Here is a 13,793-nt window from a genome sequence, read left to right on the forward strand (position 1 = left end):
CAGCTTTCTCTTCTTAAATTAAACGGAAAAAAATAGTTAGCCTATTACAACCCACCTGAGACTAAATTCTCCATTTAATATTCTATACCAGTTTACCTTGTACCTGTCGTAAAGAAGCGGCAAGGGAAATGTAATATCAATCGCAATGATTTCACAGAAAAGGTGTGCCGCGTTTAAGATTACTCCAGTTTCTACGTTTTATACTGGGAGCAAAACAGCAATTAACGGGAAGGATGTAAGATTTCAAAAAGGGAAATTTCTATTTAATATGGAATGCTGTATAGTTGACTTTTAAGTGTATCTCATCGAGACTCATTTTGCAGAAAGAAAAACACACACAAAAAGAGACAACTCCTAGAGGCTTGGTATTTTATCGGTTACAAGCAGACATTGTCACAAGTCTATTATTTATGTATTCATAAACAGCCATAAAACTGCCAACTAAGGAAAACTCGATGAAGTCGCTGACAAGGAAAACCAACCTTCATTAAGCACATTGTTTAAATACATTATCTGTTTTTTGATTGGGAATATATGCTTTAGCATATAGTTTTATTAATCATAAACACATTGCTTTTCACTAACGCTCTGTGTTTGAAATTCAATTCCAGGCATAAAACTGCCATCTTAGGAAATCTCAATTACTTCGCTGACAAGCAATACCAACCATCACTTAGTACATTGTTTAAATACATTATTTGGTGTTAATTGGGATACATGATGTGGCATTCTAGCATGTTCTTTAAGTCATGATGCCCTGTGTATGTTCCGGTTACAATTCAATACAAGAGATTGCTGTGTATTTCCAATAATTCAAAGTCGTATTTATACAACGCATTATGGGTAAAGATACATAATCAGGAAGTATTTCACACCACTGAGTGTCATATGCCATTATAATGAACGAAAGGTTTTATGTGCCGATGTCCAAATATAATGCTATGTAGCCCGAACTGCTGTTGTATATTCCTTATATTATACCGAGCCCTTTCAATATTTCTCAATCCATTTTTTATGTGTTTCATTGTATTAAGTTTATAATAATAACTTGCAATTTGTTTTCGCCTTTGTAAAAATCGCATGCATCATCCAGCAGTTGCAAGACGTCAGCGGTCCAAATAATACGATGTCAGCTGTCCATATTTTATTTTTGGTGAGGTCCGCGGACAGTGATATACAGACCGTTTAACTTTATTTCCTCATAAAAAGGGACATATTTGTGTAAAAAGTTATATTCAGTGATAGTTTAAGCACCCAGAACCCGAGTTATTGAAGTTATATATGAGCGCATTAGCGGCAATGTATAATTTCAATCATGAGTGAAGTCGGTCAAGTGACGGTTAGCAACTTGTTTACAGGGACAGCGTTTACTTATTAGTGAGCGTATAAATGAATAGCGCATGATACTTACACGGTTAAACTTTATTCTCGTGTTGCCATTCTGATATGGGATATCACTATATACATGAAAACAAAGGGAATATTGTCAAACATGATACAAATAAAAGTTATATTTAATATCTGTCAACGGTTTCCTTTGAATTAAATAAAAACAGTAGTTCAGTTGTACAGCACTATATATTATAAGTGATTGCATTTCAATTTAAAAAATCAACCTATTTCGTCTTTGTTACAGGCAAATGTTCCAGAAAAAAACACCAATATCTTGAAGAAAATAATTTATGTCCATGTTATTCTTTGTAAGCACCTCTAGCATTTTGTCGCAGGCTACTGGAGGCCGAAATGGATGTTGGGAGAATTTCTAATATCAAAGTTTATCCCATGACAACGCCTTCAGCTGTATCGGAATAAATCCTGCTCCTGTTCGCTTGGAAAGCGTACTCAATATCGCTGCGGCTCAGTCCATTATAGATGTAATCGTTGTGCTATGAACAGGTTCTACAGCTGCGCATTGGCTCATTGTTGTGGTGGTTATCTTGGCTGGAAGATATTGCTGAACTTCTACAACATTTATATAAAAAGTGTAGACAAAATTGATCATCGTTAAAACGTTTCGAAATTAGAAAGACGAAATTATTTAAAATAAAAGTGCAGAGGAGGCGGTGTAAAAATATTTTAATTTTAAATCTGCATTCTCTTCTTTAATGTCAGTGGACAAAGGATTTTCTCATCGGACTATAGTGCGCAGTGTCTTTTAAATATAAACCTGAACTGGAAATTTGTCAACAAGTTAACGAGGCATATATCATAATATTTTTTTGCGGACCTACCCTCTTGTCAAAATGGCTTTTATTCACTGGAGCCGACGATGGAAAACAATTTCAAAAGGTTGGTAAGAACGATTTTAGGCAACGCCCATAATTTATTCTCTTCATTTTTTGTTTAATCCTTTCATGCCTGTTTGCAGTTGATCGCCAGTTTGCAGTTGATCGTTTCATTCCATTGGGTTTTGAATACGATTAAATAAATAGATAATATTAAATTTCAAAACATGGTTTTGAATGTATATCCAGTATGCCAAGAATAAACAACTACCTATTAATTGCGAAAATATAAATAAATCATGAACAACAAATACAAAAATAAATACTTAATACTTAAATGTGATAGCTGTTGTCTTTAAACCTCGAACATTATATATAGTCAACGAATAATACTGCCGGTGATACATTATACTCTGCACATGAACTTGCCGCTGAGAAAAATTCCATATGTTCACGATAATGACCATACATATGCGGAAATTACGCACTCCATGATTAATTATCTAATTTAAATAATATCTCCTCCATTCCTGAAAATGATAGGGCTTGGCGAAAGGTACTTATTCAGGGAAATGATACGTATCTCAGTCCGCAAGATGTTTTCTCCTTCTCTTGTAAATTACATCCATAATGAAGGAAGATTATCATGACTGACGTACGTGGTTCAGACTTGTCTAAAGTCGATTACCGTTGTCGTGATATGATTGCAAATACATTTTTATTCCTAGATATGAACGTAAATAATTCCGCACAAGTATTTGCCTTAATTCTGGAGTTTTGGACTTGCTAAACAATTCATACAGTTTCTAAGAAGCCGCAAACCCCTTCATGTCAAGTATAAATTCAGCCTAGCAAAGGGGTTGATTTCATGTTCAGATTCTATTCATCGAGTTTCTCGAGTTGTCTGTTGCGTGCAGTATATATTTATTGTCACATGTCATTATTTTTAGCGAATAATATTTGGTTATCAATGTCTGGAAGCGAAAATGGCAAAGAATTCTATCGCGATATTGTTCACTTCGACAATTGGTTAATTCTGATTTCTAAATTTGTTGGAAGGAACTCAACAAATTAACAAACTTAACAAATATTTATAATGAAATCGTTTTTATTTGAAATATTTCAATATTAACATACGTTCTTCAGGTATATGCTTTTTATTCGAAAACCAATTATACCAAAATAATAGAAAAAAACTGCGCGGACAAAGTGTGTTTAATTCATTTTCAATACATTTGTTAAACAATTTGGAAGAACAATTTTTTGTTCATTTCATAATTTAATATGTCATGCTGAACATGCTGATAACCCATTGTTTAAAAGTTGTGCAATGCACCTAAAGCCGCGGAAAAATAAAACAGAAATAAGCATTTTACAGAAAATATATTCTACTTTATACTACTTTTTTGACTTGTGACGTCAACTATTTCTGTGTTCGTCACTTTTGCATTGAACCATGAGCATCCTAACACTGTTACAGTTGCGGAACCCAAAACCCCGAGGTAATGACATTATACACGATCGCTTTAAATAGTTTTAACGAGGTGGCGTGACTGTTTTGTTATATGTTGTCAAAGGCAACGTTCAATCAATAGCTTGTGGTATAAGTGGGTAGCGTTGTAAGTCATCAATTCCATGGTATAAGTGGGTAGCGTTGTAAGTCATCCGTTCCATGGTATAAGTGGGTAGCGTTGTAAGTCATCAGTTCCATGGTATAAGTGGGTAGCGTTGTAAGTCATCCGTTCCATGGTATAAGTGGGTAGCGTTGTAAGTAATCCGTTCCATGGTATAAGTGGGTAGCGTTGTAAGTAATCCGTTCCATGGTATAAGTGGGTAGCGTTGTAAGTAATCCGTTCCATGGTATAAGTGGGTAGCGTTGTAAGTCATCCGTTCCATGGTATAAGTGGGTAGCGTTGTAAGTAATCCGTTCCATGGTATAAGTGGGTAGCGTTGTAAGTCATCCGTTCCATGGTTTAAGAACGGTAGAGCTCCGCCTCCGCGATACCGTCTCGATACGGAAGTCAATGTATAGAGTAAAACAAATTAAAACCCTCTCTAACATGGTCGAATACAACGACAGCGTACATAAAATGAATAAAAATTGTAATACATTCACTAATGTAAAAGGTTGAATTATTCTACATCTTAGAAATTTTAATTTTAAAAATCTAAGCAAGTACATAATAAGAATACATTTTAACAACGGGGGTTTAATGTTTTGTCTGATACTCGCTTCTTAATCCAAATGCTTTTGATCAGTATTTGTATTGCTTATTCAAGTTATCGTGTTCGTGTTTCCACAATAAATAGTAAGCAAATAATTAGTTGTTCATTACTTTGATAGGTGCTATTCAAACAGAATATAATTACAACATATTAACAAAAACGTTTCACAATACCCGTGGATCTTTAGGTCACCAAAACTTAGAATATTTCGAAAACACAATATGTACATTTTACATCACACATTCGACTCTACAAAAATTAGTAATTGTATTTTCAAATATACACTAACAGTTAACTGAGACAGTTTTCGAGGATATAACGACATTCGAATGAACATTCAATTAGATTTTCAGGTATTGGCCGACTGGCTCAAAGTTATTTCATTAAATATATCATCAAAATTCTTATTGTAACGATGATTTTGCGGACGCGCGGTGATAAAGTTGATCCCAAAATACCTAAGTGTTTAGACTAATACCTCCGCCAAAGGGATCGCCGACCAGATTCACGTGATTCACTTCTTAATGACGAATTAGCGCGTTGAGAGCCAAAAGTCCATTAAGCAAATTACAACTCGACATATTTCTTTTTAGGATAGAAATTAATTCTTTTTAGTCATAAATTGGATTTATTAAGTGTTTTTTTTTAAGAACTCGTGCATGTGCACGTAATACCGACTGAATCGTTTAGAAGACAACAAACCCATAAACTACTTCTACGACTCAAAAAAAGAATATAGAATATTTTGCCCAATATAATATTTCGTTTATGAAAACATTTATGCACGGCTGTAGTCTGCTAAATTTGCTAAATTTGTCTATTGAATATTCCATATAGATTTGCATTTATAACTGTGTTTATGTTTTCGGGCATACTAAATAGTTTTGTACATACGTTAGAGGATCGACCATATCACTATCTATACGTACTATGCTTTAATTGCAAAATTCCTTTGATGTCGGTTTGCCCCTACACCCTGATTTTTTTAAAACTTCAAACTTCTATTAAAGTCAACCATTCTTACATAAAATGATTAAACCAGATTTAGATATATGTAACTGTTAAAACCGTATTATTTCCTTCAGTTATTTATAAGAGTATATGAATTAAAACGAATGACTATGGGGCTATCTTAACAACAAGAGTACCACCAAATACCGTTAGACCATTACTTTCTATTACATATTTGACGAGTGTCACAAATAAAATTCAAAGTTGAACTTGTAAAATACAGTTTACCATCCCTAAACCCACCTATAAAGCTCTTAGTTTCGAAATAGATAGTTTTATTATTGAGAATTATTAAAAAAAAGTTAGATGATCAGAAGCAGAATCTAAATGACTAAAACTGGATGGATTGAACGAAGCGAACTAGCCCTTCTGAATCATGAATGTATTACTTCAGGTCATCAAATTTTATATAACCTCAAATGCTTACAGATTGTCAACGCAAAATCTGACACCGGACGTGTGTATCTGGTGAGTGGAAGTAGGCGGACCTTAAAACACCCGCAAAAAGCTGAAATCTTAATGATTACCTAGTACTGAAAGGGGCTAGACGCCAGATGGTCCCGAAATCGGCCAATACATTATTTCTAAAGACAAGCTTAGAATTGACAAAAGGAGCTATTTTCAGGTCGATAAAACATCATTTTATAAAAAAAAGGTTTTTCGATGTCTCAGCTGAGTTAACCCTTGATAAATTAGCGAACAATGGGGTTTCAGTGTATTTTAGCTTGTATTGTTAGCATGTGAAAGTAACGTGATTTTTCAGATACGTTTGCCGACACTGTATTTAAATTGACTGGGATTTACGTGGTAGACATACCCAGTAAATCTTGATTTGGAAAAACACATGCCTCGTAAGCGTTGTGATACACCAGTAAGTAAGATACAATGCGTTATACACACGGACATCAATTGTATGTAAGTTTTTGACAAGTTTCTTTTTTGTCATGCAACTGTATCATCTAGTGTCTAGTCTCCCTAATGATTGCCTTCACTGTGCAATTTCGCTGGCTGGAAATATAGGTTATTTTCTAATTCGAAATGCGATCTACGACGATTGCGATGATTAGATGGCCTGTTTGTTCAGTAGTGTTCCCGAAGGAAAAAAATCACAGCAGTTTGTGTTCTTAAGCATTCAGATCAACGTAATTAAAAAAACACACTAAACATGAATACAACCCTCACCCGCTAACTCATGATGTAGGTTTATGTCCAGCATAAACGTGATGTTACGGTATATATACATTGAATGATCGTCTTTTGCTTTCTTTTCGGTAATCTGGTTCGGTTCAACAATTTTCTCGGCAGATCGATGTTTGAATGGTAAAAATAAGAATTATGTGTGCAATTATTCAGGAATAAAAATGAAGAGAGAAACGTCTTTTTAAGATACCTTCTCAATTCGTGTGCGTATAGTTAAACGCGTTAAAATATCAACGTTAGTGATTAACGTTAATTTAAACCTTGATTGAAAAATGTAGGTTAAATTGAATGAATTTTATTTGAATACGAGTCTGTAGAATCATTTCTTTTCTGACAGGCATGCATCTTTCCACAACTCCGTCAAATAGTTCAAATTGTTTCCGTTGATAAATGTTTTGCCTTTTGTTGATATTTTTTAATATATATTCCTGTATTATGAGCAACTCAATTATGATATTTTACCGTGAACTGTATAACACTGGTTTCTTCATTGATTTAGGCAACGTTAGCCAAAAGAAGTCAAATTGCTTTCTGTGCTGACTAGTGAACATATACAACTGGATGCAGGTGCATTTTAATTAGTTAAGGAAATCAACAGAATGAATGCATATGTGTATACTTTGTATTTTACGAAGAAATGAATGTTGTAGAAAGGTAAAAACGCTAAGGAATATTCTGATAAAGTTACTAAGGAATTGTTTTGTAAAATCACTAAGGAATCGACTTGTAAAATCACTTAGAAATTGTTTTACAAAATCACTAAGGAGTTGTCTTGTAAAATCACTAAGGAATTGTCTTTTAAAATCACTAAGGAATTGTAAAATCACCAAGGAACTGTCTTGTAAAATCAATAAGGAATTGTCTTGTAAAATCATCAAGTAACTGTCTTGTATAATCATTAAGACAATGTCTTGTATAATCACTAAGCTAAGAATTTGTCTTGTCAAATCACTTAGGAATGGTCGTGTATAATCATTAAGGAATTGTCTTGTATAATCACTAAGGATTAATAATAGGATTTCCAAATCAGTATATGGAATTGTCTTCAAAACTAATCATACTTTATAACATTCCGTTAGCGAGACGTGCTTGTCAACGGCTTGAACAATTCTGATTGCACCGAAGATGAGGAAAACATCGTTGAGCAATCCAATTAACACACATTCGTACAAGGGATACGTGCGGTAACCCGAATATTTAAAGGTTACGTCGCCAACAACCCGAGTCCTTGAGATTTTAAAGGAGCTCTTAAGCACAACTGGTTCAGACTTTTTTTTTGTCAATGTCTGGCTAAGAAAGAAATTATCTATTTTGATATGTCCGACACTAGTGCATACAGTTTATACTGTATAATCATTATGAAAAATAACGAAATTGAAAGTGATGAAATTTCACAAAAAAACAGTTCGGTTATCTTAAAACAGGTTATGTGTATTTAATTGAGACTTATGACCACATTATGCACTATTTTTTCTCTATTATCTGAAGATGTGAAACGAAATGCCAATGCTTCGGTGACAGTTAATGACAGGAGAGAAATAAATGAGAACGCATGTTCAGCGCATGATGACAGTGGGTTGTTAATATCGACAGTTGTTAGGCCGAGGAGTATAATAGAGCAATCGATATGTAATGAAAGAACATCCTGTCTAACAACGCAACCAGAAAATGTTCAAAACAGACACACTAGTTGATTTAATGAAGATGGAATGGGCGAATTCAAAATTCCTCTTTTCTAGCTTAAAGGGACTTATCCACATCTGATATGATCAGACATCGAAACAATCATTTTCCTTTGAAATGTGGGCAAAATGTGTGTTTCAATGATAACGCTTTATCAAAGGTTCAACTTAGAGATTTCTTGTTGATAATTAATTGCAAATGTGATAGATAACGCACTATTTTGCTGAAAACTGTTAGTATCGCTATTTGAAAATTGAATAATATTAGGCTTGAATTTGGAAATACTTTGTTTAAATGAGTATCATCTGTCTGGTGTTGTTTATGAAAAGTAAGTAAAATGACTCAACTTCAACAAAGTGTACGTAAATAGTTTGCCATTGTAGAGCCCGTGAACGAGAGCCTTTAAGGCCTACGCTACGAACACAGGATACATGTTGAAAAAGTTCATTACATATCGATTGCTCTTTTATACTCCTAGGTCGAACAACTGTCAACATTAGAATGCATTGTGTAGTGACAGGTACAGAACTGTCCAAATGCGCAGCTAAATAAGTAACATAAGGACCAGATTTCCTTTAAATGACTCAAAAGATTTTATCAAGTTTTGTATTTGTTTTGTTTGCTGTTGTAGTACAGTTTGTGGTTTCTTGAATGAGTCGCATATCAACAGGTCACATATTGTTTCCAAGCGTGAACTGAATTATTACTCACAGTTTCATGTGATTATAAAAATCCATTCCGTCGTTCGACACAATTGACTAAAAAAAATACGTAAAACATTCAATTGATAAATGAACTGCATTCAATAAATTTGATATGCACGAGTGTTCTAATAAGCGCCCACGGTTCTTTGTTTCATATCTCCCTGATTTATTTCCGCAATTATTCGGAAAAGGACGTTTGAAGCATATAGAAACCGTAATTATTTTGTATTGAATCCCACTTGTTCGAACGTCATTTCCATCTGAATGTTTCGCTCTGGCAAAAGTGTGATTGTTTGTATTTTTGGACAAACTTATTTCTGTTCCTTGGTTGGTCTCATCTCAATTACAATGTTTGTGTGAGATCCATCGCCCTCCCTCTGTGAGAAATGTTATGCTTATGTAAATTACGAATATGTTCGTATAAAGTGTTCGCAGGCGAAAGGTTTTCCCAAAAGAATTGAGGAGAGAAAAGATACTGTTATTCAAAATGACGAGGCTGGTGTGATATCGCCATGAAACGTCGGAAGGGTAATAAGACTTAAAATATGGGATCTCCGGGAAAGCCCGTTTAGTAGTTTTTAACGCGGAAATGATTTATTATCTACTTTACTCTTGCGAAGAAGCAAACTATGATTGGTTCGCTTGAGTGGTATATATCTAAATGCATTTGTAGCCCGAAACAAAACTGAATATTATCAAATTGTAAATGACAAGTTGAACGACAAAATGAATTATATCCTCGGATCCAAATCTCTATGTATCGAATGATATTCCTATCCGGAACGCAAATGAACGGACAAAGCTTCAAGGAATTCCATCTGTTTATGCGATCGGACCACGCTCGGCATTTTGTTTGGAAATTTGGAAACATTTGGAAATCCCGGAAGCAAAACATGTATTTCAACAGTAGCTAGTCAAGCACATTTACACAATTTATCGAAACGGAATAGTAAAGCCTAGTGCAAGTTTCCTGTTTTCACTCATTTCAATACAAACATGGATGAAAAAGGTAATAACAAATGATAAATATCATATGAACGAGTGAATTGCATACATGTATGGATTTGATTTGAATTGCCATTGTAATATGTTTTGTCAGCATCACCATTTTTTCGATATGCGTATTATGGGCGTGATATTAATTTTGAGAGCATTAAATTGTTGATAGGTTATATCTACATTACCACACAAACCGTGTAGCCATACCCACGATCTAAGTATAATTTTCTCGGTCCATTTTCGAACTAAATTGATAGTGTCGAAAGGTTCAGATTGCTTTTTTACGATTGCAGTTTCGATGCGATTACTCCCACATTTATTAAACGGTTTGTTCACAATTTTGAAAACTGTGTGCGTTGTATTAAGTCTTTAGGCCACAACAAATTGATCATTTGTTCGTCGGATTTGCCGCACCTAAAATTCGAAAAATGAAAAAAAATAAAAAAACTTTTTTTTTGCGCCCTCACTTACTATTGGGCCGCGCATATTATTTATCTTTTTTACTTCTGAATTTCCTCTATTTTCTGAAGTTTTTTTTACTGAAAATTTGAACCTGCAACGTCGACTTCGCCTTTTTTTTTGAAGGTATTTCCATGCTTTACATTCTCCGCGAGCAAACTTTCCTCGTGTCAGGACAAAATCAGGTCCGGGTAACCGCAAAACAGCCGATATTTGTTGACAGTCTTTTTTGTCGGGAATATTTTGCAGGACGCACCGTTGTTATCTATTTCCGGTATTAATTTGCAGGATACTTTCAGTTTTCGTTAATGTAAAATACACATTTTTAATAGAAAATCAGTGTCATAGTCAATGGATTATAGTCTTCAGTAAACTACAACAGTTTCACAGCGTCGAAGGCAATAATTATTTATGTGTGTTTTAAGTAATTCATTGTTTTGTACTCATAATTTAGTGTTAAATAATAACTAAATCAGATTTTGAGTGCAAAACTATTAAAATACACGGACACTCGACTTACAACAAATGAACATGTTTTCGTGAGTTATTTTTTAAATTCTAAAATGCATTTCTCAGTTTTATACTCGTAATTGATAAAAATAGAAGGACTTGTAAATGTTTCAGAAACAGTCTGTATTTATGCACCATTCAATTGTAACCATGCCCCCCCCCCCCCCCAGGACCGTGGGGTATACCGGAGATAGCCGGTGAAATGGGCCGTGTTTTCACCTTCCAGGTGGCCCCGCAGTGCCGTTGGTTTTACCCGGGGTTGGCTGGACCGAAAGTAAAAGTCCCTGCTATTCCCCGGACTATAGGGTTGTGGTTACAATTGACTAGTGCATTACACATACATGTACATGTACAGTATAAAAATAACATCAGTAAACTCAGAAAATAAAACCTTTTATAAGTAAAATGACTGTTTTAATTTTCTCAATTCTTTGTTCTTATCCATTTGTTTTCTTTGATCGATTTGTAGTAAAGTGGCCTGTTATTAAAGTGGCCTGTTTCTTACGGGCATTGAAGCTATGGAGGGTGTCATGATTTTTTTTTTCAAGGCACGGACCTATAAACCATTGGTTTGTGGTGAAGGCGAGGTCTTGAAAGGGAAACATCTTTATTCCACCACCTGCTCTAATATAATGACCGGTGCCACATTTGCAGATTTGTTTAATACTGCTTCAATTGTGTTGTTGTTCCGCAATTTAATCGGCAGTGTCTTAAGTAATAGTAAAGCACTGGATCTTATTGCCATTTGTTATATATTGAGACAGAATTTCATGTGATACAATCAAAACCGTTTCATTTATATTTAAACTAAGAACCTATGTTTTTATGATCACGAGTGAAATTAAATACGGTCTTACACTGAAATAAACAAATTTTCTTTTTCTTTTATGCTTATTTTCGGAGTTTTATTTGTTTGTTTTTTTTATTTATGAGTTACCCCCTTTTTTGAAAAGGGTGGACTTTACGCTGCTACCCGTGGGGCGCCCCTTATGCATAATTATAGCTGTCAACTTTTCTACTGAGAAATAGTTCTCTGCTATTCATTCTATATAGCTTAATATTCGCTCGTTTTTTATTGCAAAGCTTTATAAACAGTAAGCAATGAAGTATTATTAGTGCACATATGTTCCAAAAAATAATGAAAACACTTTTTATTTTAAGATGGGCATGAATACATAACCAAATTTCTACGCCGCTATTAAAAGAATGAAAATTTGGAATGTCAAATGTGTTAGCAAAACAAATGTGGATACTCATTGGATTTTAACAATTCTTCTTAGTTTAAGACTGCATGTACGCGTGTTTTTATAGTTAGTTAATATTCAGTCATCTTACTGCCAGAGACCAGTCTGTTTCGCTTTAAAATGTTTGTTTTCCAGATAAAGAGTAAATGCCACGCTAGTTTGTTGACACATTTTGAGGTGTGGGTGGGATAAAAAATATCGGATCTATCTGTAAATTGTTGTGTGAATTCCCCAGGAAGCTCATTTTACGTACTTCAACGGTTAACAGTTCAAAATACATTTGAACGATAATATAAAATTTTATTTATGTTCGAACAGTTGTTTTTGTCTGTAATTTGTTTGGTATGAAAGCAAATGTTCGAACATTCAGCTTCAAAGATCAGTTAAATGTTTGATAAACGGGATAACCGGTAATAAACGGTAAGCTAATAATTTCCAATTATATATTTATTTAAATTTATGAAACGTTTCCTTATCTTTTTAACATATTTTGACATAATTTACTGAAGTCCAGTGTTCTGTTTTGATCAAGGCAAGTACATGTAACAACAAATGAATTTAAAAGTAGTTCTGAAAGTTGATATTCTCACTCCTTATTTTGCAGTGAAAATATCAAATTGATATTTTCACTGTTGTTATTTCACTGTTAAAACCCCATATTTCATCGTAAAGCATGAAATAAATTGTTTTAATATTCCAAAATGGATTAATAAATGTCGAAAACCAAGTTTTCTTATGAAAGATACCTGTGTATTTTGAAAGAAATGAGCATTAAATACGGTATTTTTACCTCATGAGACTATAGTAGACCACAGAAAATATTTTTGCGCTTTCTACTATACACGGTTACAATCTTGTTATCAGGAATTAATATTTTCCATAAATGCATTATTTAATAAGTAGTTAAAGGTTTATCAGGTTGTTATACATGTATATGTATTGATTTTAAATAAGAGCGTCACATTAACAATTGTGCCATTAAACAATATTACATAATACTTTAAGAAGCATACGGGTTAATTGGATTTATTTCTATATTTGTTCGAAGTGTCAAAGCAAACTAGCAATGCGCTGAGTTCGTATAATGGAAGATGTGCTGACGATACAAGCCTACTGGGTATTACTAAATAATGCTGATTAATTTGGATAACAAGCGTAATGCCTTGACGACAAGAACACAGATGGGTTCATGTTTATTAAGATTAAATTCCATGACAAATTTCCGTGCAAACACATTTCCGCATACTGCTATTATCTAATCTTTGTCATTTTTCATCTTTACAGTCGCCAATAAAATCGGGTCTACAACAGAACAGGACAACAGAAAAGCGGGTTTTAATTTGTTTTGAAATGAGCCAACTATGCGCAGATATCAGCAAACCACTGATATAAGACTGCTGACAAATGATCAGATCGCAGATTTTCATATTTCCGTTCGAGAATTTATGTTTTATGGCTTTAAAGCGTGTAAAAAATGCATAAACATAGACTTTTGAATTTAAAAATTAAATTCTGCTATCTGTTTTTGTCAG

The 13,793-nt window shown here is 34.0% G+C and overlaps 1 protein-coding gene across 1 annotated transcript in view; it reads left to right on the plus strand.

The window, feature by feature from the left end:
* The first annotated feature begins 1,913 nt into the window (after window positions 1–1,913).
* The window catches only part of LOC128233813 (sex peptide receptor-like), a 32,786-nt gene continuing 20,906 nt past the window's right edge, over window positions 1,914–13,793 (plus strand). Inside the window, exon 1 of the mRNA XM_052947671.1 lies at window positions 1,914–2,289. The gene's annotated coding sequence lies outside the window, so the exon portion shown is untranslated. The remainder of the gene's footprint in view (window positions 2,290–13,793) is intronic.

The sequence above is a fragment of the Mya arenaria genome, chromosome 5 (genome assembly GCF_026914265.1).
Source record: "Mya arenaria isolate MELC-2E11 chromosome 5, ASM2691426v1".
NCBI classification, from domain to species: domain Eukaryota; kingdom Metazoa; phylum Mollusca; class Bivalvia; order Myida; family Myidae; genus Mya; species Mya arenaria.